Source organism: Montipora foliosa, unplaced genomic scaffold, assembly GCF_036669935.1.
Source record: "Montipora foliosa isolate CH-2021 unplaced genomic scaffold, ASM3666993v2 scaffold_74, whole genome shotgun sequence".
Taxonomy (NCBI): Eukaryota; Metazoa; Cnidaria; class Anthozoa; order Scleractinia; family Acroporidae; genus Montipora; species Montipora foliosa.
This window is the reverse complement of record NW_027179822.1, coordinates 1-22691: the sequence shown is the minus strand read 5'-3', so window position 1 is coordinate 22691 and position 22691 is coordinate 1. Positions and strand designations below refer to the sequence as shown.

At 50.1% G+C, this 22691-nt stretch overlaps 17 non-coding genes across 17 annotated transcripts; 12 read left to right on the top strand and 5 right to left on the bottom strand.

The window, feature by feature from the left end:
- Window positions 1–1450: 1450 nt before the first annotated feature.
- On the top strand, window positions 1451–1641 carry LOC137990258 (U2 spliceosomal RNA). Its single transcript, XR_011121260.1, has one exon. It is a non-coding gene; the product is annotated as a U2 spliceosomal RNA (small nuclear RNA).
- A 193-nt stretch (window positions 1642–1834) lies between these two features.
- Window positions 1835–1998, top strand: LOC137990234 (U1 spliceosomal RNA). The gene has a single exon (XR_011121239.1). It is a non-coding gene; the product is annotated as a U1 spliceosomal RNA (small nuclear RNA).
- A 976-nt stretch (window positions 1999–2974) lies between these two features.
- On the bottom strand, window positions 2975–3093 carry LOC137990266 (5S ribosomal RNA). Its single transcript, XR_011121268.1, has one exon. It is a non-coding gene; the product is annotated as a 5S ribosomal RNA (ribosomal RNA).
- Window positions 3094–3361: 268 nt separating this feature from the next.
- Window positions 3362–3553, top strand: LOC137990245 (U2 spliceosomal RNA). The gene has a single exon (XR_011121249.1). It is a non-coding gene; the product is annotated as a U2 spliceosomal RNA (small nuclear RNA).
- A 5638-nt stretch (window positions 3554–9191) lies between these two features.
- Window positions 9192–9382, top strand: LOC137990261 (U2 spliceosomal RNA). The gene has a single exon (XR_011121263.1). It is a non-coding gene; the product is annotated as a U2 spliceosomal RNA (small nuclear RNA).
- Window positions 9383–9576: 194 nt separating this feature from the next.
- On the top strand, window positions 9577–9740 carry LOC137990233 (U1 spliceosomal RNA). The gene has a single exon (XR_011121238.1). It is a non-coding gene; the product is annotated as a U1 spliceosomal RNA (small nuclear RNA).
- Window positions 9741–10714: 974 nt separating this feature from the next.
- Window positions 10715–10833, bottom strand: LOC137990256 (5S ribosomal RNA). The gene has a single exon (XR_011121259.1). It is a non-coding gene; the product is annotated as a 5S ribosomal RNA (ribosomal RNA).
- Window positions 10834–11101: 268 nt separating this feature from the next.
- Window positions 11102–11293, top strand: LOC137990243 (U2 spliceosomal RNA). The gene has a single exon (XR_011121247.1). It is a non-coding gene; the product is annotated as a U2 spliceosomal RNA (small nuclear RNA).
- A 5638-nt stretch (window positions 11294–16931) lies between these two features.
- LOC137990260 (U2 spliceosomal RNA) lies at window positions 16932–17122 on the top strand. The gene has a single exon (XR_011121262.1). It is a non-coding gene; the product is annotated as a U2 spliceosomal RNA (small nuclear RNA).
- A 194-nt stretch (window positions 17123–17316) lies between these two features.
- Window positions 17317–17480, top strand: LOC137990231 (U1 spliceosomal RNA). Its single transcript, XR_011121236.1, has one exon. It is a non-coding gene; the product is annotated as a U1 spliceosomal RNA (small nuclear RNA).
- Window positions 17481–18454: 974 nt separating this feature from the next.
- Window positions 18455–18573, bottom strand: LOC137990244 (5S ribosomal RNA). The gene has a single exon (XR_011121248.1). It is a non-coding gene; the product is annotated as a 5S ribosomal RNA (ribosomal RNA).
- A 268-nt stretch (window positions 18574–18841) lies between these two features.
- LOC137990253 (U2 spliceosomal RNA) lies at window positions 18842–19031 on the top strand. The gene has a single exon (XR_011121257.1). It is a non-coding gene; the product is annotated as a U2 spliceosomal RNA (small nuclear RNA).
- Window positions 19032–19225: 194 nt separating this feature from the next.
- Window positions 19226–19389, top strand: LOC137990230 (U1 spliceosomal RNA). Its single transcript, XR_011121235.1, has one exon. It is a non-coding gene; the product is annotated as a U1 spliceosomal RNA (small nuclear RNA).
- Window positions 19390–20366: 977 nt separating this feature from the next.
- On the bottom strand, window positions 20367–20485 carry LOC137990232 (5S ribosomal RNA). Its single transcript, XR_011121237.1, has one exon. It is a non-coding gene; the product is annotated as a 5S ribosomal RNA (ribosomal RNA).
- Window positions 20486–20752: 267 nt separating this feature from the next.
- Window positions 20753–20947, top strand: LOC137990252 (U2 spliceosomal RNA). The gene has a single exon (XR_011121256.1). It is a non-coding gene; the product is annotated as a U2 spliceosomal RNA (small nuclear RNA).
- Window positions 20948–21141: 194 nt separating this feature from the next.
- Window positions 21142–21305, top strand: LOC137990229 (U1 spliceosomal RNA). The gene has a single exon (XR_011121234.1). It is a non-coding gene; the product is annotated as a U1 spliceosomal RNA (small nuclear RNA).
- A 975-nt stretch (window positions 21306–22280) lies between these two features.
- On the bottom strand, window positions 22281–22399 carry LOC137990220 (5S ribosomal RNA). Its single transcript, XR_011121226.1, has one exon. It is a non-coding gene; the product is annotated as a 5S ribosomal RNA (ribosomal RNA).
- Between the last annotated feature and the right edge of the window lie 292 nt (window positions 22400–22691).

Below are 22691 nucleotides of genomic sequence, written 5' to 3'. Positions count from 1 at the left end.
CACCTACACAAGGTATGAGCTTGGTTCTGGATCCAAGCTCAACCTGACAAAGTCTCGCGGCTTGTGGCTGGGGTCTTGGGCTGGCCGAACTGACCCCCCTGTCCCTCTCGACTGGACATCTTCTAAGCTTAAAATCCTCGGAGTCTTCATTGGCCCGCATGACATTGATGAACTAATTGGCGGCCTCGGATAGAGGCTGTGGAACGCGTCCTCTCCTCCTGGCGTCAGCGCTCCTTGTCTTTTCATGGCAAGGCTTTGGTCATCAATTGCCTGGCCCTCGCCAGGGTTTGGTATGTGGCATCCCTGGTCCACATGCCCCCCTGGGTACTTAAAGAACTTAACTCCCTTGTTTTCTCATTCTTCTGGAAAACCAAGCGGGAGCTCGTTGCACGTGCTGTGGTCGTTCAGCCCACATCGCTGGGAGGTTTCTCGGTGGTGGACATTAAGCTCAAGGTTTGGTCGCTTCTGGGTCAGTGGGTCAAACGGTCTACTTTGTCCTCGTCAAGCTGGTCCTCCTTTGTGTCGTACTGGTTTCAATCGTGTTTTGCTGCCTCCTCTCTTGATGTTTTCTCCCGTCCCGCTGCCTTCGACAGGTCCCTGTTACCGCCATTTTACTCCTCTTTGCTTTTGGCCTGGGAGTCGCTTGGTGGCTCTTTTTCCCCCTCCCGGGGAACTTTGGTTTTCGCATCCTCTGACCCTCACGTTGTCGCCTCCGTGGCTTTTTTTCTCTGCCAAAGTCGGTTACCAGTTTCTTTTATCCTGTTCCTCTGTCACACCGCACTGTGTAGTTAAGTTCTTTCCCTCCTTTGGGGACCTTTACTGGTATGATACGTGGCGCCAGTTCCACTTCTTTGATTTTGACCGCTTTGTTGTTGATTTCTCCTGGAAGGTAGCTCATGGTGTGATTTACACTGCTGAGCGTCTTCTCTCTTTTGGTTTATCTGTCTCCTCCGCTTGTTTTTGTGGTCCTGTCGTCGAGTCACTGTCGCATTTGCTCTTTGTGTGTCCCCTTGCTCAAAGTGTTGTTGGTTGGCTACAGTCCCTCCTTTTTCATTTCTCGCCTATGTGTCCTGTGCTTGAGCGTCGCCATTTACTTTTTGGTTTCAATTCCACTGAGCTTCACGCAGTGCCCAAAGTCTTCAGTTACCTGTTGTGTGCCTGTAAGTTTCACATCTGGCTGGCCCGCAATGACTACCGCTTTCGTTCTGTCAACCTGGGGCCCTCGCCGTCATTGAGGGAGCAAAGGCCCGTGTCAAGTTCCACCTCCCCTTGCTCTTCAAGCGTTTTTCAACCCGGAGACGTCGACGTTATTTTGCCCGCCAGTGGGGGGCGGATGGAGTCATCGCCTCTATGTTTCCAACAAGCTCGTTTTTCGCTTCGGGCCACCTGCTTAATTCACCCTCTGTACCACCTGATTTGCTTAGTTTTATTTCGCCTCTGTCGCCTAATACTGGTGACCAATGCCTCAGGCGTTGGATGAGTCTGTCGACTGGTGACCTTTGGTCTGCCATTCACCGCTGCTCATCGAGCAGCTCATATATTAAACTGATTTTTGGAACTGGGCCGTGGAAAAGAGGCTTGCCTCGTCCCGGCCACGGGTTGCCTCGGTATAGCACTACCTCCGAGCGTGGCCCACTTCCCTCTGGGGAAGAAATAATCAAGTGAAAGCAGAACAAATGACCAAGCAACCAACCTTCACATTCTCTTCTCTTTTCTAGGTAGCATAGCAGCGAGTGGACAGCACGACACGACAGGACGAGGAGCACGTGACCCCATTACCACATGGTATGCGCAGACAAGTTGCGTTTTGCGGTTCCGGAGAGGTTGAAAAGGCATACTTACCTGACGCGGGAGGCACTGTGATCAGGGAGGCAGTCCTCTCAAGGTGAGGCTCTTTCATTGCACTTCGATTGGGTTGACCCTTGCGATTACCCCAAATGTGGGTAACTCGAGCGTATAATTTCTGGTAGTGGGGACCTGCGTTCGCGCTAGTCCCCGCACCAAACCCCGGTGGCAAAGTTGGCTAATGGGAAGGTTTGTTGGTAACGTTTCAGGCAGGGCAGGGAAGGAGATGCGGTGGCGGTGTAAGGACTAAGGAAGGTGAGTTGTATTTGTGAATTCCACTGCTGAAATTGTAGGTGAATGTTCCGTACTTGGTGCACTGCAAAACTGTGATTTTATTTCTTTCATTCTTGGCCGTAGAGAGAGCGAGAGGACGTGTTTATTTCAGCCGCATCGATTTCCATCGATAGACGAGTGAGACAAGAAAATGCCAGCGGGTCGAGCTCTTATCCTCGTGCATCGTTTCGAAAACGTAAGTGGATGTGTGTTTGTACTGCTCCATCGCGATAGATTTCTTTTGCGTTGTGTTATGTTGCGTTCTGGAGAGCCCGTTTTGCATTGAGTAACTGAGGACCCGCCAGATCAGTTGGCGTTACATTTCTGTGGCCAACACTTTGTGGTTTCTCTATGTTATCAGTTAATTGGATTGTTATCATAAAAAGTAAATCTTTCATGGTCAGGATAGTGTCTTATCGGCCCTTTGAATACGTACTGTCCGTGTTGAGCAGGGAACAGTAAGACTTTGAAGTGCGCTACGTCACGTAAGTCACGTTTTCGCAGGATCAATGTTGTAGTGTTGTAGCCTTCGTTGTATGCATATCATCCGGGCTAGGTTAACTTCCATCTAATGCATAACAGTGCATGCATTTTTTACTTGTCGTATCCTGTTCTTTGCTCACACGAAAAGATACGTTTCATGTCATAAACGTTGGATTGATAAGATCTCGCGCGCACGCGCTCCCTTGGGAATACAAGTTCCACTTTCTCGTGTGAACTATTTTGTTTTTGTTGTATGTCTCATCTTTGACATATCGTTGGCATGTTGTGTTCAAAAAACCTGGTTTGGAATGTTCTTTCATTAAAGGAAACTGAGATTTTTTGAGATAATCAAGTGTACAGAAGGAAAAAGGGAAGCCTACAACACGGGGTATTCCCAGGCGGTCTCCCATCCAAGTACTAACCCCGCCCGACAGGGCTTAACTTCGGTGATCGGACGAGAACCGGTGTTTTCCCTGTGGTATGGTCGTAGACAAGTAATTCGCCGTGAAAATTAACTTTGTTATAAGGGAAAATAAAAACGAGGTCAGAGCAAGCACAATGTGCATTTGTCCTCTTGCCGTCAACGCAAGTGCCATGCAATGCTGGTCCTGCTGCCCACTGTACAAGGGCGATCGTTGTGTGCGCCTCGCTTTCAGGTTGGCTTTGGGCATTCCTTCCTTGGCACGGATTGTAATCGGACCACCATATCTCGTGGCCATGAGACTGGGAGCACCTTGTCCGCTGTGAGCATTTACGGGCATCGGCTTCTCGGCCTTTTGGCTAAGATCAAGTGTAGTATCTGTTCTTATCAGCTTAATATCTGATACGCTGCTCATCGAGCAGCTCATATATTAAACTGATTTTTGGAACTGGGCCGTGGAAAAGAGGCTTGCCTCGTCCCGGCCACGGGTTGCCTCGGTATAGCACTACCTCCGAGCGTGGCCCACTTCCCTCTGGGGAAGAAATAATCAAGTGAAAGCAGAACAAATGACCAAGCAACCAACCTTCACATTTCTCTTCTCTTTTCTAGGTAGCATAGCAGCGAGTGGACAGCACGACACGACAGGACGAGGAGCACGTGACCCCCATTACCACATGGTATGCGCAGACAAGTTGCGTTTTTGCGGTTCCGGAGAGGTTGAAAAGGCATACTTACCTGACGCGGGTTTTTATTATCTGCCAGGTTCGTGCCTTTCCTTGTGGTACGCGTAAGTTCCGTATTGGAATTGGAGTGTGGGGACAAGCGTTTTTGGGATTTGTGGTAAGATTTTTGATTCCTGAGTTTTACTGGTGACCCTCCTGGGGACTTATGCTTGGCGTCCTGCCATAACCCAGGGTAGCCAGTCTTTCTGTTCCCTTCCTGGGAGCTTTGCTTTCCGGGGGGACTGTTTTTTCTCTTTTTCCCTTTTCATCATGCCTCTTGCGGCCTTTAAGAGGACAGTAGTCCTCGACCTTTCCGATGTTCCAACCTCTGTTCCCAGGGCGGAACTTGTTACAGCCATCAAGGGAAAGTTCACCCCCTTTGTGATTGACAGTATTCAGTTTGTTCCCGTAAAACTGGTTCAGATTACTTTCGCTGACCCAAAATGTAAAAATATTGTTGAAGGTTATGATTTTGTCACTTTAGCTGGTGCTAAGTGCAAAGTCATGTATGCTGGGCCTCGAGCTCAAAATGTTATGTTGTATCACTATCCCTTTGAGGAGAGTGATGATCGCCTCCGGCCCTACTTTTCCTCGTACGGGAAGGTGGAGACGATAAGGCACCAGCATTACCCGGGTGACCCTGCAATCTGCACTGGAGCCCGTATCATCAAAATGGTTCGTTCTGGCCGGATCCCTCGTAATCTGGACATTGCTGGATATAAATGTAAGGTGTGGTATGTGGGTCAGCCGGCCGAATGTGATATCTGTCGTGGGGAACACCTCACCAAAAACTGTGACTTGCGCGGGAAGTGCCGCAGGTGTCGGGAGCCTGGTCACATGGCCAGGGATTGCCCAACCCCCCCAATGCCTGGGGGAACCCACCATCTTCGCCTGCGACCCCCGCCCATCCGTCCGCTTCACTTGTTGTTGGTGCCACTCCCCCGGAGTCGCTGCCTCCCCTCCTGGATGTCAGTTCTGGTCCTGAGGACCTTCCCACTTCTCCTGCAAGCTCTGACCATGAGGACTCTGGGGACGAGGGGGTAACCCTTCGTCCTCCTGCCCCCACGCAACCTGGTATTTCAAGTTGGGGTTCCCACACCGACCTCAGGGACAATGAGTTATCCCCCCTGGTACTCCACCCATGGCCTCTCCTGCCACCAGTAAATGTTAAGGAGGGTGCGGCCCTCCCTAAAACGGTAATGGTGGGTCCTCGACGCGCGTGCAGGTGGCTGCCTCCCCCGCCGCTGCGTCTGATGGTTTGGCTGCGCCACAGAGTAATACAATGTTAACACTAGTAGTAACGTAGTTGGTGTAATGGACAATACTACTATAGTTAATGGAAAAGAAATGGAAATGGATAATAGTAATAATGTAGTTACTGGAAAAGAAATGACAAATAATGCTGTAGTTAATGGAAAAGAAATGGAAATGGATAATAGTAATAATGGAAAAGAAATGGATACGAATGATAATGAACTAGTTAATGAGACTGAATACAGTCAAAGTATATTTAGTGACGATGACCCTTTAACGGGCATCAATGTAACCCCTGTAAATACCCCACAGGTTCTATCTCTGTCTCCCGTAATGGTTAACGAGGTCGAGCTGACTGATTCACCAGTCACTAAGCGTGGACTTTCGGATGTTGAGGCTTCCTCTGATGATCAGGTCAAGTCTAAGAAGAAAGCGAAGAAACCTCTTCCTGGTTCTGCGGTCCCCGGCCGCTCGAAGTCTGGAAAGGGCAGGGAGTCTGGGAGGGCTGTTCATTCTGGCCTTCCCTCCTTGGCTCCCCCTGCCCCGGTTCGGAGCCGTCGCTCCTAGTTGTGCTGTCTCTCTCTTTCTTCTCAGTTATGGCTCTCTCTATCCTCTCCTTAAACACCAATGGTCTCAGGGACTCGTCCAAGCGCGCTGGTGTTCTGCACTGGTTACGTTCCTTTCCTCAGGTCCCTGACATTGTCTGCCTACAAGAGGGCCCACTGCTCTTCAGACAGTGAATGTCAGTCTGGTTTCGTTCATCTGGTTTTAATGCAGTTGCTTCTGTTGGCTCTGCACACTCTTGTGGTTGCATCATTTTATTCCGCCCCACGGTCACCCTTACGAGCTCTTGGTGTGACACCGCTGGGCGTGTTGTTTTTTGCCACTTTACCCATTCTGGGCACCCGTTTCGTATCTGCTGTCTCTACGCCCCCAATCGCAACCCAGCCCGTGACGACTTCCTGGACGACGTCTCGTCTTGGGTTGATCCCACCTATCCGACCTTCCTTGCCGGGGACTTTAACACTGTGTTCGACCGCGCCCTCGATCGTCGGGGCTCCAATGTCTCTGACACTTCCCGCGAAAGTACTGCTACCTTAAAACGTCTTTTTGACTCCTGCTGTTGTCTGGACATTTGGAGGCACCTGCATCCTTCCGATTCTGCCTTCTCTTGGACTCGCTCAGACGGCCTTATGGCCTCCCGTATTGATCTCATTGGTGCCCCGTACTCCTGTTACCATCAGTCTTGACTTGCGATATTATTCCTTGTCCGTTTTCGGATCACTGTGGTGTGGTGCTTTCTTGTAGTGTCCCAGACATTGCTGCTCCTGGGACAGTTTCTGGAAGCTCAACATTTCTGTCCTCAATGATGAGGACTATATCCAGCATATCACTAATTTTTGGTCCGTTTGGAGGCAGTCCATGCTGTCCTTCCCGTCACTAGCTAAGTGGTGGGATAAGGGCAAGAGCCAAATCAAAGGCCTCACAATTAAATATTGCGCTGAGCGCTCGAAAGAAAACATCGCAGTGTCGAGACCTCCTTGGCCGACTAGCTGGGCATCTTAAGAACCGTGTTGATGCCGGTTTCACCTCCTGTGTTGAGCCGTACCATTCTACCCTGTCTGCCCTTGCTGCCCTAGACCTCGAGGCAGCTCGGGGAGCCCAAGTCCGTGCTCGGGCCAATGGGTTGAGGAAGGTGAAACCTCCTCGGCCTTTTTCTTCCGTCTGGAAAAGAAGCGTGCCGCCGACCGACTTATTTCAGCACTTCGATGCGATGATGGCACAGTGGTCTCGAGTTCAAAGGACCTATGCCAGGCTTTTGCTTCCTTTTATTCTAACTTGTTTAGTGCCGAGCCTACTGACGGGGACGTGGCTCTTTCCCTGCTCGACGCCCTCACCTCCACCTTGTCCGCCGACCAGGCTCAACAGTGTGATGGTCCTCTCCAGTCGGAGGAGTGTTATACTGCTTTATGTGGGATGGCTCGAGGCAAGACCCCGGGCTTGGATGGCCTCCCTATGGAGTTTTATGTCAAATTCTGGCCGGTGCTCGGACAGGACCTCGTGCTCGTCCTGAACTCATGTTATGAGGCTGGCACTCTCAGCCTCTCTCAGCGTCGAGGCATCATTTCTCTCATCTTTAAGACGGGTGACCGGCTGAACCCTCGTAACTGGCGGCCAATTTCCCTCCTTAGTGTGGACTACAAGCTCGCTGCCCGCGTCATCGCTGGGCGTCTCCTGAAGGTTATTCATGCCGTGGTGGCTGAGGATCAAACCTGTGGTGTCCCCGGTCGTTATATTGGTGAGAACGTCGCTTATCTCCGAGACATGGTCCATTACGCCACGCAATCCGGGTCTCCTTGTGCCATCCTCTCGCTCGACCAAGAAAAAGCGTTTGATCGCGTTGATTGGTCCTTTCTGCATGCCACCCTCTGCAGAATGGGTTTCCAAACCTCCTTTCTGCGCTGGATCCGCCTTTTCTATAATGCTGTTCAGAGTGCTGTCATTGTTAACGGTCATGTCTCAAACTTTTTCAGTCTCACACGGGGGGTGCGTCAAGGCTGCCCCCTCGCACCTTTGCTGTATGTTATGGTCGCTGAGGTCTTGGCCGCCAATATTCGAGCAAATCCCGCCATTACTGGACCTTTGCTGCCTGGACTGCCCTCACCGCTCTCTCCAATTTCCCAGTACGCGGATGACACATCGCTCATCTTGTCCTCCGATGCCTCCATTAGGGCTGTTTTTGACACCTACACAAGGTATGAGCTTGGTTCTGGATCCAAGCTCAACCTGACAAAGTCTCGCGGCTTGTGGCTGGGGTCTTGGGCTGGCCGAACTGACCCCCCTGTCCCTCTCGACTGGACATCTTCTAAGCTTAAAATCCTCGGAGTCTTCATTGGCCCGCATGACATTGATGAACTAATTGGCGGCCTCGGATAGAGGCTGTGGAACGCGTCCTCTCCTCCTGGCGTCAGCGCTCCTTGTCTTTTCATGGCAAGGCTTTGGTCATCAATTGCCTGGCCCTCGCCAGGGTTTGGTATGTGGCATCCCTGGTCCACATGCCCCCCTGGGTACTTAAAGAACTTAACTCCCTTGTTTTCTCATTCTTCTGGAAAACCAAGCGGGAGCTCGTTGCACGTGCTGTGGTCGTTCAGCCCACATCGCTGGGAGGTTTCTCGGTGGTGGACATTAAGCTCAAGGTTTGGTCGCTTCTGGGTCAGTGGGTCAAACGGTCTACTTTGTCCTCGTCAAGCTGGTCCTCCTTTGTGTCGTACTGGTTTCAATCGTGTTTTGCTGCCTCCTCTCTTGATGTTTTCTCCCGTCCCGCTGCCTTCGACAGGTCCCTGTTACCGCCATTTTACTCCTCTTTGCTTTTGGCCTGGGAGTCGCTTGGTGGCTCTTTTTCCCCCTCCCGGGGAACTTTGGTTTTCGCATCCTCTGACCCTCACGTTGTCGCCTCCGTGGCTTTTTTTCTCTGCCAAAGTCGGTTACCAGTTTCTTTTATCCTGTTCCTCTGTCACACCGCACTGTGTAGTTAAGTTCTTTCCCTCCTTTGGGGACCTTTACTGGTATGATACGTGGCGCCAGTTCCACTTCTTTGATTTTGACCGCTTTGTTGTTGATTTCTCCTGGAAGGTAGCTCATGGTGTGATTTACACTGCTGAGCGTCTTCTCTCTTTTGGTTTATCTGTCTCCTCCGCTTGTTTTTGTGGTCCTGTCGTCGAGTCACTGTCGCATTTGCTCTTTGTGTGTCCCCTTGCTCAAAGTGTTGTTGGTTGGCTACAGTCCCTCCTTTTTCATTTCTCGCCTATGTGTCCTGTGCTTGAGCGTCGCCATTTACTTTTTGGTTTCAATTCCACTGAGCTTCACGCAGTGCCCAAAGTCTTCAGTTACCTGTTGTGTGCCTGTAAGTTTCACATCTGGCTGGCCCGCAATGACTACCGCTTTCGTTCTGTCAACCTGGGGCCCTCGCCGTCATTGAGGGAGCAAAGGCCCGTGTCAAGTTCCACCTCCCCTTGCTCTTCAAGCGTTTTTCAACCCGGAGACGTCGACGTTATTTTGCCCGCCAGTGGGGGGCGGATGGAGTCATCGCCTCTATGTTTCCAACAAGCTCGTTTTTCGCTTCGGGCCACCTGCTTAATTCACCCTCTGTACCACCTGATTTGCTTAGTTTTATTTCGCCTCTGTCGCCTAATACTGGTGACCAATGCCTCAGGCGTTGGATGAGTCTGTCGACTGGTGACCTTTGGTCTGCCATTCACGCTGCTCATCGAGCAGCTCATATATTAAACTGATTTTTGGAACTGGGCCGTGGAAAAGAGGCTTGCCTCGTCCCGGCCACGGGTTGCCTCGGTATAGCACTACCTCCGAGCGTGGCCCACTTCCCTCTGGGGAAGAAATAATCAAGTGAAAGCAGAACAAATGACCAAGCAACCAACCTTCACATTCTCTTCTCTTTTCTAGGTAGCATAGCAGCGAGTGGACAGCACGACACGACAGGACGAGGAGCACGTGACCCCCATTACCACATGGTATGCGCAGACAAGTTGCGTTTTGCGGTTCCGGAGAGGTTGAAAAGGCATACTTACCTGACGCGGGAGGCACTGTGATCAGGGAGGCAGTCCTCTCAAGGTGAGGCTCTTTCATTGCACTTCGATTGGGTTGACCCTTGCGATTACCCCAAATGTGGGTAACTCGAGCGTATAATTTCTGGTAGTGGGGACCTGCGTTCGCGCTAGTCCCCGCACCAAACCCCGGTGGCAAAGTTGGCTAATGGGAAGGTTTGTTGGTAACGTTTCAGGCAGGGCAGGGAAGGAGATGCGGTGGCGGTGTAAGGACTAAGGAAGGTGAGTTGTATTTGTGAATTCCACTGCTGAAATTGTAGGTGAATGTTCCGTACTTGGTGCACTGCAAAACTGTGATTTTATTTCTTTCATTCTTGGCCGTAGAGAGAGCGAGAGGACGTGTTTATTTCAGCCGCATCGATTTCCATCGATAGACGAGTGAGACAAGAAAATGCCAGCGGGTCGAGCTCTTATCCTCGTGCATCGTTTCGAAAACGTAAGTGGATGTGTGTTTGTACTGCTCCATCGCGATAGATTTCTTTTGCGTTGTGTTATGTTGCGTTCTGGAGAGCCCGTTTTGCATTGAGTAACTGAGGACCCGCCAGATCAGTTGGCGTTACATTTCTGTGGCCAACACTTTGTGGTTTCTCTATGTTATCAGTTAATTGGATTGTTATCATAAAAAGTAAATCTTTCATGGTCAGGATAGTGTCTTATCGGCCCTTTGAATACGTACTGTCCGTGTTGAGCAGGGAACAGTAAGACTTTGAAGTGCGCTACGTCACGTAAGTCACGTTTTCGCAGGATCAATGTTGTAGTGTTGTAGCCTTCGTTGTATGCATATCATCCGGGCTAGGTTAACTTCCATCTAATGCATAACAGTGCATGCATTTTTACTTGTCGTATCCTGTTCTTTGCTCACACGAAAAGATACGTTTCATGTCATAAACGTTGGATTGATAAGATCTCGCGCGCACGCGCTCCCTTGGGAATACAAGTTCCACTTTCTCGTGTGAACTATTTGTTTTTGTTGTATGTCTCATCTTTGACATATCGTTGGCATGTTGTGTTCAAAAAACCTGGTTTGGAATGTTCTTTCATTAAAGGAAACTGAGATTTTTTGAGATAATCAAGTGTACAGAAGGAAAAAGGGAAGCCTACAACACGGGGTATTCCCAGGCGGTCTCCCATCCAAGTACTAACCCCGCCCGACAGGGCTTAACTTCGGTGATCGGACGAGAACCGGTGTTTTCCCTGTGGTATGGTCGTAGACAAGTAATTCGCCGTGAAAATTAACTTTGTTATAAGGGAAAATAAAAACGAGGTCAGAGCAAGCACAATGTGCATTTGTCCTCTTGCCGTCAACGCAAGTGCCATGCAATGCTGGTCCTGCTGCCCACTGTACAAGGGCGATCGTTGTGTGCGCCTCGCTTTCAGGTTGGCTTTGGGCATTCCTTCCTTGGCACGGATTGTAATCGGACCACCATATCTCGTGGCCATGAGACTGGGAGCACCTTGTCCGCTGTGAGCATTTACGGGCATCGGCTTCTCGGCCTTTTGGCTAAGATCAAGTGTAGTATCTGTTCTTATCAGCTTAATATCTGATACGCTGCTCATCGAGCAGCTCATATATTAAACTGATTTTTGGAACTGGGCCGTGGAAAAGAGGCTTGCCTCGTCCCGGCCACGGGTTGCCTCGGTATAGCACTACCTCCGAGCGTGGCCCACTTCCCTCTGGGGAAGAAATAATCAAGTGAAAGCAGAACAAATGACCAAGCAACCAACCTTCACATTTCTCTTCTCTTTTCTAGGTAGCATAGCAGCGAGTGGACAGCACGACACGACAGGACGAGGAGCACGTGACCCCCATTACCACATGGTATGCGCAGACAAGTTGCGTTTTTGCGGTTCCGGAGAGGTTGAAAAGGCATACTTACCTGACGCGGGTTTTTATTATCTGCCAGGTTCGTGCCTTTCCTTGTGGTACGCGTAAGTTCCGTATTGGAATTGGAGTGTGGGGACAAGCGTTTTTGGGATTTGTGGTAAGATTTTTGATTCCTGAGTTTTACTGGTGACCCTCCTGGGGACTTATGCTTGGCGTCCTGCCATAACCCAGGGTAGCCAGTCTTTCTGTTCCCTTCCTGGGAGCTTTGCTTTCCGGGGGGACTGTTTTTTCTCTTTTTCCCTTTTCATCATGCCTCTTGCGGCCTTTAAGAGGACAGTAGTCCTCGACCTTTCCGATGTTCCAACCTCTGTTCCCAGGGCGGAACTTGTTACAGCCATCAAGGGAAAGTTCACCCCCTTTGTGATTGACAGTATTCAGTTTGTTCCCGTAAAACTGGTTCAGATTACTTTCGCTGACCCAAAATGTAAAAATATTGTTGAAGGTTATGATTTTGTCACTTTAGCTGGTGCTAAGTGCAAAGTCATGTATGCTGGGCCTCGAGCTCAAAATGTTATGTTGTATCACTATCCCTTTGAGGAGAGTGATGATCGCCTCCGGCCCTACTTTTCCTCGTACGGGAAGGTGGAGACGATAAGGCACCAGCATTACCCGGGTGACCCTGCAATCTGCACTGGAGCCCGTATCATCAAAATGGTTCGTTCTGGCCGGATCCCTCGTAATCTGGACATTGCTGGATATAAATGTAAGGTGTGGTATGTGGGTCAGCCGGCCGAATGTGATATCTGTCGTGGGGAACACCTCACCAAAAACTGTGACTTGCGCGGGAAGTGCCGCAGGTGTCGGGAGCCTGGTCACATGGCCAGGGATTGCCCAACCCCCCCAATGCCTGGGGGAACCCACCATCTTCGCCTGCGACCCCCGCCCATCCGTCCGCTTCACTTGTTGTTGGTGCCACTCCCCCGGAGTCGCTGCCTCCCCTCCTGGATGTCAGTTCTGGTCCTGAGGACCTTCCCACTTCTCCTGCAAGCTCTGACCATGAGGACTCTGGGGACGAGGGGGTAACCCTTCGTCCTCCTGCCCCCACGCAACCTGGTATTTCAAGTTGGGGTTCCCACACCGACCTCAGGGACAATGAGTTATCCCCCCTGGTACTCCACCCATGGCCTCTCCTGCCACCAGTAAATGTTAAGGAGGGTGCGGCCCTCCCTAAAACGGTAATGGTGGGTCCTCGACGCGCGTGCAGGTGGCTGCCTCCCCCGCCGCTGCGTCTGATGGTTTGGCTGCGCCACAGAGTAATACAATGTTAACACTAGTAGTAACGTAGTTGGTGTAATGGACAATACTACTATAGTTAATGGAAAAGAAATGGAAATGGATAATAGTAATAATGTAGTTACTGGAAAAGAAATGACAAATAATGCTGTAGTTAATGGAAAAGAAATGGAAATGGATAATAGTAATAATGGAAAAGAAATGGATACGAATGATAATGAACTAGTTAATGAGACTGAATACAGTCAAAGTATATTTAGTGACGATGACCCTTTAACGGGCATCAATGTAACCCCTGTAAATACCCCACAGGTTCTATCTCTGTCTCCCGTAATGGTTAACGAGGTCGAGCTGACTGATTCACCAGTCACTAAGCGTGGACTTTCGGATGTTGAGGCTTCCTCTGATGATCAGGTCAAGTCTAAGAAGAAAGCGAAGAAACCTCTTCCTGGTTCTGCGGTCCCCGGCCGCTCGAAGTCTGGAAAGGGCAGGGAGTCTGGGAGGGCTGTTCATTCTGGCCTTCCCTCCTTGGCTCCCCCTGCCCCGGTTCGGAGCCGTCGCTCCTAGTTGTGCTGTCTCTCTCTTTCTTCTCAGTTATGGCTCTCTCTATCCTCTCCTTAAACACCAATGGTCTCAGGGACTCGTCCAAGCGCGCTGGTGTTCTGCACTGGTTACGTTCCTTTCCTCAGGTCCCTGACATTGTCTGCCTACAAGAGGGCCCACTGCTCTTCAGACAGTGAATGTCAGTCTGGTTTCGTTCATCTGGTTTTAATGCAGTTGCTTCTGTTGGCTCTGCACACTCTTGTGGTTGCATCATTTTATTCCGCCCCACGGTCACCCTTACGAGCTCTTGGTGTGACACCGCTGGGCGTGTTGTTTTTTGCCACTTTACCCATTCTGGGCACCCGTTTCGTATCTGCTGTCTCTACGCCCCCAATCGCAACCCAGCCCGTGACGACTTCCTGGACGACGTCTCGTCTTGGGTTGATCCCACCTATCCGACCTTCCTTGCCGGGGACTTTAACACTGTGTTCGACCGCGCCCTCGATCGTCGGGGCTCCAATGTCTCTGACACTTCCCGCGAAAGTACTGCTACCTTAAAACGTCTTTTTGACTCCTGCTGTTGTCTGGACATTTGGAGGCACCTGCATCCTTCCGATTCTGCCTTCTCTTGGACTCGCTCAGACGGCCTTATGGCCTCCCGTATTGATCTCATTGGTGCCCCGTACTCCTGTTACCATCAGTCTTGACTTGCGATATTATTCCTTGTCCGTTTTCGGATCACTGTGGTGTGGTGCTTTCTTGTAGTGTCCCAGACATTGCTGCTCCTGGGACAGTTTCTGGAAGCTCAACATTTCTGTCCTCAATGATGAGGACTATATCCAGCATATCACTAATTTTTGGTCCGTTTGGAGGCAGTCCATGCTGTCCTTCCCGTCACTAGCTAAGTGGTGGGATAAGGGCAAGAGCCAAATCAAAGGCCTCACAATTAAATATTGCGCTGAGCGCTCGAAAGAAAACATCGCAGTGTCGAGACCTCCTTGGCCGACTAGCTGGGCATCTTAAGAACCGTGTTGATGCCGGTTTCACCTCCTGTGTTGAGCCGTACCATTCTACCCTGTCTGCCCTTGCTGCCCTAGACCTCGAGGCAGCTCGGGGAGCCCAAGTCCGTGCTCGGGCCAATGGGTTGAGGAAGGTGAAACCTCCTCGGCCTTTTTCTTCCGTCTGGAAAAGAAGCGTGCCGCCGACCGACTTATTTCAGCACTTCGATGCGATGATGGCACAGTGGTCTCGAGTTCAAAGGACCTATGCCAGGCTTTTGCTTCCTTTTATTCTAACTTGTTTAGTGCCGAGCCTACTGACGGGGACGTGGCTCTTTCCCTGCTCGACGCCCTCACCTCCACCTTGTCCGCCGACCAGGCTCAACAGTGTGATGGTCCTCTCCAGTCGGAGGAGTGTTATACTGCTTTATGTGGGATGGCTCGAGGCAAGACCCCGGGCTTGGATGGCCTCCCTATGGAGTTTTATGTCAAATTCTGGCCGGTGCTCGGACAGGACCTCGTGCTCGTCCTGAACTCATGTTATGAGGCTGGCACTCTCAGCCTCTCTCAGCGTCGAGGCATCATTTCTCTCATCTTTAAGACGGGTGACCGGCTGAACCCTCGTAACTGGCGGCCAATTTCCCTCCTTAGTGTGGACTACAAGCTCGCTGCCCGCGTCATCGCTGGGCGTCTCCTGAAGGTTATTCATGCCGTGGTGGCTGAGGATCAAACCTGTGGTGTCCCCGGTCGTTATATTGGTGAGAACGTCGCTTATCTCCGAGACATGGTCCATTACGCCACGCAATCCGGGTCTCCTTGTGCCATCCTCTCGCTCGACCAAGAAAAAGCGTTTGATCGCGTTGATTGGTCCTTTCTGCATGCCACCCTCTGCAGAATGGGTTTCCAAACCTCCTTTCTGCGCTGGATCCGCCTTTTCTATAATGCTGTTCAGAGTGCTGTCATTGTTAACGGTCATGTCTCAAACTTTTTCAGTCTCACACGGGGGGTGCGTCAAGGCTGCCCCCTCGCACCTTTGCTGTATGTTATGGTCGCTGAGGTCTTGGCCGCCAATATTCGAGCAAATCCCGCCATTACTGGACCTTTGCTGCCTGGACTGCCCTCACCGCTCTCTCCAATTTCCCAGTACGCGGATGACACATCGCTCATCTTGTCCTCCGATGCCTCCATTAGGGCTGTTTTTGACACCTACACAAGGTATGAGCTTGGTTCTGGATCCAAGCTCAACCTGACAAAGTCTCGCGGCTTGTGGCTGGGGTCTTGGGCTGGCCGAACTGACCCCCCTGTCCCTCTCGACTGGACATCTTCTAAGCTTAAAATCCTCGGAGTCTTCATTGGCCCGCATGACATTGATGAACTAATTGGCGGCCTCGGATAGAGGCTGTGGAACGCGTCCTCTCCTCCTGGCGTCAGCGCTCCTTGTCTTTTCATGGCAAGGCTTTGGTCATCAATTGCCTGGCCCTCGCCAGGGTTTGGTATGTGGCATCCCTGGTCCACATGCCCCCCTGGGTACTTAAAGAACTTAACTCCCTTGTTTTCTCATTCTTCTGGAAAACCAAGCGGGAGCTCGTTGCACGTGCTGTGGTCGTTCAGCCCACATCGCTGGGAGGTTTCTCGGTGGTGGACATTAAGCTCAAGGTTTGGTCGCTTCTGGGTCAGTGGGTCAAACGGTCTACTTTGTCCTCGTCAAGCTGGTCCTCCTTTGTGTCGTACTGGTTTCAATCGTGTTTTGCTGCCTCCTCTCTTGATGTTTTCTCCCGTCCCGCTGCCTTCGACAGGTCCCTGTTACCGCCATTTTACTCCTCTTTGCTTTTGGCCTGGGAGTCGCTTGGTGGCTCTTTTTCCCCCTCCCGGGGAACTTTGGTTTTCGCATCCTCTGACCCTCACGTTGTCGCCTCCGTGGCTTTTTTTCTCTGCCAAAGTCGGTTACCAGTTTCTTTTATCCTGTTCCTCTGTCACACCGCACTGTGTAGTTAAGTTCTTTCCCTCCTTTGGGGACCTTTACTGGTATGATACGTGGCGCCAGTTCCACTTCTTTGATTTTGACCGCTTTGTTGTTGATTTCTCCTGGAAGGTAGCTCATGGTGTGATTTACACTGCTGAGCGTCTTCTCTCTTTTGGTTTATCTGTCTCCTCCGCTTGTTTTTGTGGTCCTGTCGTCGAGTCACTGTCGCATTTGCTCTTTGTGTGTCCCCTTGCTCAAAGTGTTGTTGGTTGGCTACAGTCCCTCCTTTTTCATTTCTCGCCTATGTGTCCTGTGCTTGAGCGTCGCCATTTACTTTTTGGTTTCAATTCCACTGAGCTTCACGCAGTGCCCAAAGTCTTCAGTTACCTGTTGTGTGCCTGTAAGTTTCACATCTGGCTGGCCCGCAATGACTACCGCTTTCGTTCTGTCAACCTGGGGCCCTCGCCGTCATTGAGGGAGCAAAGGCCCGTGTCAAGTTCCACCTCCCCTTGCTCTTCAAGCGTTTTTCAACCCGGAGACGTCGACGTTATTTTGCCCGCCAGTGGGGGGCGGATGGAGTCATCGCCTCTATGTTTCCAACAAGCTCGTTTTTCGCTTCGGGCCACCTGCTTAATTCACCCTCTGTACCACCTGATTTGCTTAGTTTTATTTCGCCTCTGTCGCCTAATACTGGTGACCAATGCCTCAGGCGTTGGATGAGTCTGTCGACTGGTGACCTTTGGTCTGCCATTCACGCTGCTCATCGAGCAGCTCATATATTAAACTGATTTTTGGAACTGGGCCGTGGAAAAGAGGCTTGCCTCGTCCCGGCCACGGGTTGCCTCGGTATAGCACTACCTCCGAGCGTGGCCCACTTCCCTCTGGGGAAGAAATAATCAAGTGAAAGCAGAACAAATGACCAAGCAACCAACCTTCACATTCTCTTCTCTTTTCTAGGTAGCATAGCAGCGAGTGGACAGCACGACACGACAGGACGAGGAGCACGTGACCCCCATTACCACATGGTATGCGCAGACAAGTTGCGTTTTGCGGTTCCGGAGAGGTTGAAAAGGCATACTTACCTGACGCGGGAGGCACTGTGATCAGGGAGGCAGTCCTCTCAAGGTGAGGCTCTTTCATTGCACTTCGATTGGGTTGACCCTTGCGATTACCCCAAATGTGGGTAACTCGAGCGTATAATTTCTGGTAGTGGGGACCTGCGTTCGCGCTAGTCCCCGCACCAAACCCGGTGGCAAAGTTGGCTAATGGGAAGGTTTGTTGGTAACGTTTCAGGCAGGGCAGGGAAGGAGATGCGGTGGCGGTGTAAGGACTAAGGAAGGTGAGTTGTATTTGTGAATTCCACTGCTGAAATTGTAGGTGAATGTTCCGTACTTGGTGCACTGCAAAACTGTGATTTTATTTCTTTCATTCTTGGCCGTAGAGAGAGCGAGAGGACGTGTTTATTTCAGCCGCATCGATTTCCATCGATAGACGAGTGAGACAAGAAAATGCCAGCGGGTCGAGCTCTTATCCTCGTGCATCGTTTCGAAAACGTAAGTGGATGTGTGTTTGTACTGCTCCATCGCGATAGATTTCTTTTGCGTTGTGTTATGTTGCGTTCTGGAGAGCCCGTTTTGCATTGAGTAACTGAGGACCCGCCAGATCAGTTGGCGTTACATTTCTGTGGCCAACACTTTGTGGTTTCTCTATGTTATCAGTTAATTGGATTGTTATCATAAAAAGTAAATCTTTCATGGTCAGGATAGTGTCTTATCGGCCCTTTGAATACGTACTGTCCGTGTTGAGCAGGGAACAGTAAGACTTTGAAGTGCGCTACGTCACGTAAGTCACGTTTTCGCAGGATCAATGTTGTAGTGTTGTAGCCTTCGTTGTATGCATATCATCCGGGCTAGGTTAACTTCCATCTAATGCATAACAGTGCATGCATTTTTTACTTGTCGTATCCTGTTCTTTGCTCACACGAAAAGATACGTTTCATGTCATAAACGTTGGATTGATAAGATCTCGCGCGCACGCGCTCCCTTGGGAATACAAGTTCCACTTTCTCGTGTGAACTATTTTGTTTTGTTGTATGTCTCATCTTTGACATATCGTTGGCATGTTGTGTTCAAAAAACCTGGTTTGGAATGTTCTTTCATTAAAGGAAACTGAGATTTTTTGAGATAATCAAGTGTACAGAAGGAAAAAGGGAAGCCTACAACACGGGGTATTCCCAGGCGGTCTCCCATCCAAGTACTAACCCCGCCCGACAGGGCTTAACTTCGGTGATCGGACGAGAACCGGTGTTTTCCCTGTGGTATGGTCGTAGACAAGTAATTCGCCGTGAAAATTAACTTTGTTATAAGGGAAAATAAAAACGAGGTCAGAGCAAGCACAATGTGCATTTGTCCTCTTGCCGTCAACGCAAGTGCCATGCAATGCTGGTCCTGCTGCCCACTGTACAAGGGCGATCGTTGTGTGCGCCTCGCTTTCAGGTTGGCTTTGGGCATTCCTTCCTTGGCACGGATTGTAATCGGACCACCATATCTCGTGGCCATGAGACTGGGAGCACCTTGTCCGCTGTGAGCATTTACGGGCATCGGCTTCTCGGCCTTTTGGCTAAGATCAAGTGTAGTATCTGTCTTATCAGCTTAATATCTGATAGCTGCTCATCGAGCAGCTCATATATTAAACTGATTTTTGGAACTGGGCCGTGGAAAAGAGGCTTGCCTCGTCCCGGCCACGGGTTGCCTCGGTATAGCACTACCTCCGAGCGTGGCCCACTTCCCTCTGGGGAAGAAATAATCAAGTGAAAGCAGAACAAATGACCAAGCAACCAACCTTCACATTCTCTTCTCTTTTCTAGGTAGCATAGCAGCGAGTGGACAGCACGACACGACAGGACGAGGAGCACGTGACCCCCATTACCACATGGTATGCGCAGACAAGTTGCGTTTTGCGGTTCCGGAGAGGTTGAAAAGGCATACTTACCTGACGCGGGAGGCACTGTGATCAGGGAGGCAGTCCTCTCAAGGTGAGGCTCTTTCATTGCACTTCGATTGGGTTGACCCTTGCGATTACCCCAAATGTGGGTAACTCGAGCGTATAATTTCTGGTAGTGGGGACCTGCGTTCGCGCTAGTCCCCGCACCAAACCCCGGTGGCAAAGTTGGCTAATGGGAAGGTTTGTTGGTAACGTTTCAGGCAGGGCAGGGAAGGAGATGCGGTGGCGGTGTAAGGACTAAGGAAGGTGAGTTGTATTTGTGAATTCCACTGCTGAAATTGTAGGTGAATGTTCCGTACTTGGTGCACTGCAAAACTGTGATTTTATTTCTTTCATTCTTGGCCGTAGAGAGAGCGAGAGGGACGTGTTTATTTCAGCCGCATCGATTTCCATCGATAGACGAGTGAGACAAGAAAATGCCAGCGGGTCGAGCTCTTATCCTCGTGCATCGTTTCGAAAACGTAAGTGGATGTGTGTTTGTACTGCTCCATCGCGATAGATTTCTTTTGCGTTGTGTTATGTTGCGTTCTGGAGAGCCCGTTTTGCATTGAGTAACTGAGGACCCGCCAGATCAGTTGGCGTTACATTTCTGTGGCCAACACTTTGTGGTTTCTCTATGTTATCAGTTAATTGGATTGTTATCATAAAAAGTAAATCTTTCATGGTCAGGATAGTGTCTTATCGGCCCTTTGAATACGTACTGTCCGTGTTGAGCAGGGAACAGTAAGACTTTGAAGTGCGCTACGTCACGTAAGTCACGTTTTCGCAGGATCAATGTTGTAGTGTTGTAGCCTTCGTTGTATGCATATCATCCGGGCTAGGTTAACTTCCATCTAATGCATAACAGTGCATGCATTTTTTACTTGTCGTATCCTGTTCTTTGCTCACACGAAAAGATACGTTTCATGTCATAAACGTTGGATTGATAAGATCTCGCGCGCACGCGCTCCCTTGGGAATACAAGTTCCACTTTCTCGTGTGAACTATTTTGTTTTTGTTGTATGTCTCATCTTTGACATATCGTTGGCATGTTGTGTTCAAAAAACCTGGTTTGGAATGTTCTTTCATTAAAGGAAACTGAGATTTTTTGAGATAATCAAGTGTACAGAAGGAAAAAGGGAAGCCTACAACACGGGGTATTCCCAGGCGGTCTCCCATCCAAGTACTAACCCCGCCCGACAGGGCTTAACTTCGGTGATCGGACGAGAACCGGTGTTTTCCCTGTGGTATGGTCGTAGACAAGTAATTCGCCGTGAAAATTAACTTTGTTATAAGGGAAAATAAAAACGAGGTCAGAGCAAGCACAATGTGCATTTGTCCTCTTGCCGTCAACGCAAGTGCCATGCAATGCTGGTCCTGCTGCCCACTGTACAAGGGCGATCGTTGTGTGCGCCTCGCTTTCAGGTTGGCTTTGGGCATTCCTTCCTTGGCACGGATTGTAATCGGACCACCATATCTCGTGGCCATGAGACTGGGAGCACCTTGTCCGCTGTGAGCATTTACGGGCATCGCTTCTCGGCCTTTTGGCTAAGATCAAGTGTAGTAGTATCTGTTCTTATCAGCTTAATATCTGATACGCTGCTCATCGAGCAGCTCATATATTAAACTGATTTTTGGAACTGGGCCGTGGAAAAGAGGCTTGCCTCGTCCCGGCCACGGGTTGCCTCGGTATAGCACTACCTCCGAGCGTGGCCCACTTCCCTCTGGGGAAGAAATAATCAAGTGAAAGCAGAACAAATGACCAAGCAACCAACCTTCACATTCTCTTCTCTTTTCTAGGTAGCATAGCAGCGAGTGGACAGCACGACACGACAGGACGAGGAGCACGTGACCCCCATTACCACATGGTATGCGCAGACAAGTTGCGTTTTGCGGTTCCGGAGAGGTTGAAAAGGCATACTTACCTGACGCGGGAGGCACTGTGATCAGGGAGGCAGTCCTCTCAAGGTGAGGCTCTTTCATTGCACTTCGATTGGGTTGACCCTTGCGATTACCCCAAATGTGGGTAACTCGAGCGTATAATTTCTGGTAGTGGGGACCTGCGTTCGCGCTAGTCCCCGCACCAAACCCGGTGGCAAAGTTGGCTAATGGGAAGGTTTGTTGGTAACGTTTCAGGCAGGGCAGGGAAGGAGATGCGGTGGCGGTGTAAGGACTAAGGAAGGTGAGTTGTATTTGTGAATTCCACTGCTGAAATTGTAGGTGAATGTTCCGTACTTGGTGCACTGCAAAACTGTGATTTTATTTCTTTCATTCTTGGCCGTAGAGAGAGCGAGAGGACGTGTTTATTTCAGCCGCATCGATTTCCATCGATAGACGAGTGAGACAAGAAAATGCCAGCGGGTCGAGCTCTTATCCTCGTGCATCGTTTCGAAAACGTAAGTGGATGTGTGTTTGTACTGCTCCATCGCGATAGATTTCTTTTGCGTTGTGTTATGTTGCGTTCTGGAGAGCCCGTTTTGCATTGAGTAACTGAGGACCCGCCAGATCAGTTGGCGTTACATTTCTGTGGCCAACACTTTGTGGTTTCTCTATGTTATCAGTTAATTGGATTGTTATCATAAAAAGTAAATCTTTCATGGTCAGGATAGTGTCTTATCGGCCCTTTGAATACGTACTGTCCGTGTTGAGCAGGGAACAGTAAGACTTTGAAGTGCGCTACGTCACGTAAGTCACGTTTTCGCAGGATCAATGTTGTAGTGTTGTAGCCTTCGTTGTATGCATATCATCCGGGCTAGGTTAACTTCCATCTAATGCATAACAGTGCATGCATTTTTTACTTGTCGTATCCTGTTCTTTGCTCACACGAAAAGATACGTTTCATGTCATAAACGTTGGATTGATAAGATCTCGCGCGCACGCGCTCCCTTGGGAATACAAGTTCCACTTTCTCGTGTGAACTATTTTGTTTTTGTTGTATGTCTCATCTTTGACATATCGTTGGCATGTTGTGTTCAAAAAACCTGGTTTGGAATGTTCTTTCATTAAAGGAAACTGAGATTTTTTGAGATAATCAAGTGTACAGAAGGAAAAAGGGAAGCCTACAACACGGGGTATTCCCAGGCGGTCTCCCATCCAAGTACTAACCCCGCCCGACAGGGCTTAACTTCGGTGATCGGACGAGAACCGGTGTTTTCCCTGTGGTATGGTCGTAGACAAGTAATTCGCCGTGAAAATTAACTTTGTTATAAGGGAAAATAAAAACGAGGTCAGAGCAAGCACAATGTGCATTTGTCCTCTTGCCGTCAACGCAAGTGCCATGCAATGCTGGTCCTGCTGCCCACTGTACAAGGGCGATCGTTGTGTGCGCCTCGCTTTCAGGTTGGCTTTGGGCATTCCTTCCTTGGCACGGATTGTAATCGGACCACCATATCTCGTGGCCATGAGACTGGGAGCACCTTGTCCGCTGTGAGCATTTACGGGCATCGCTTCTCGGCCTTTTGGCTAAG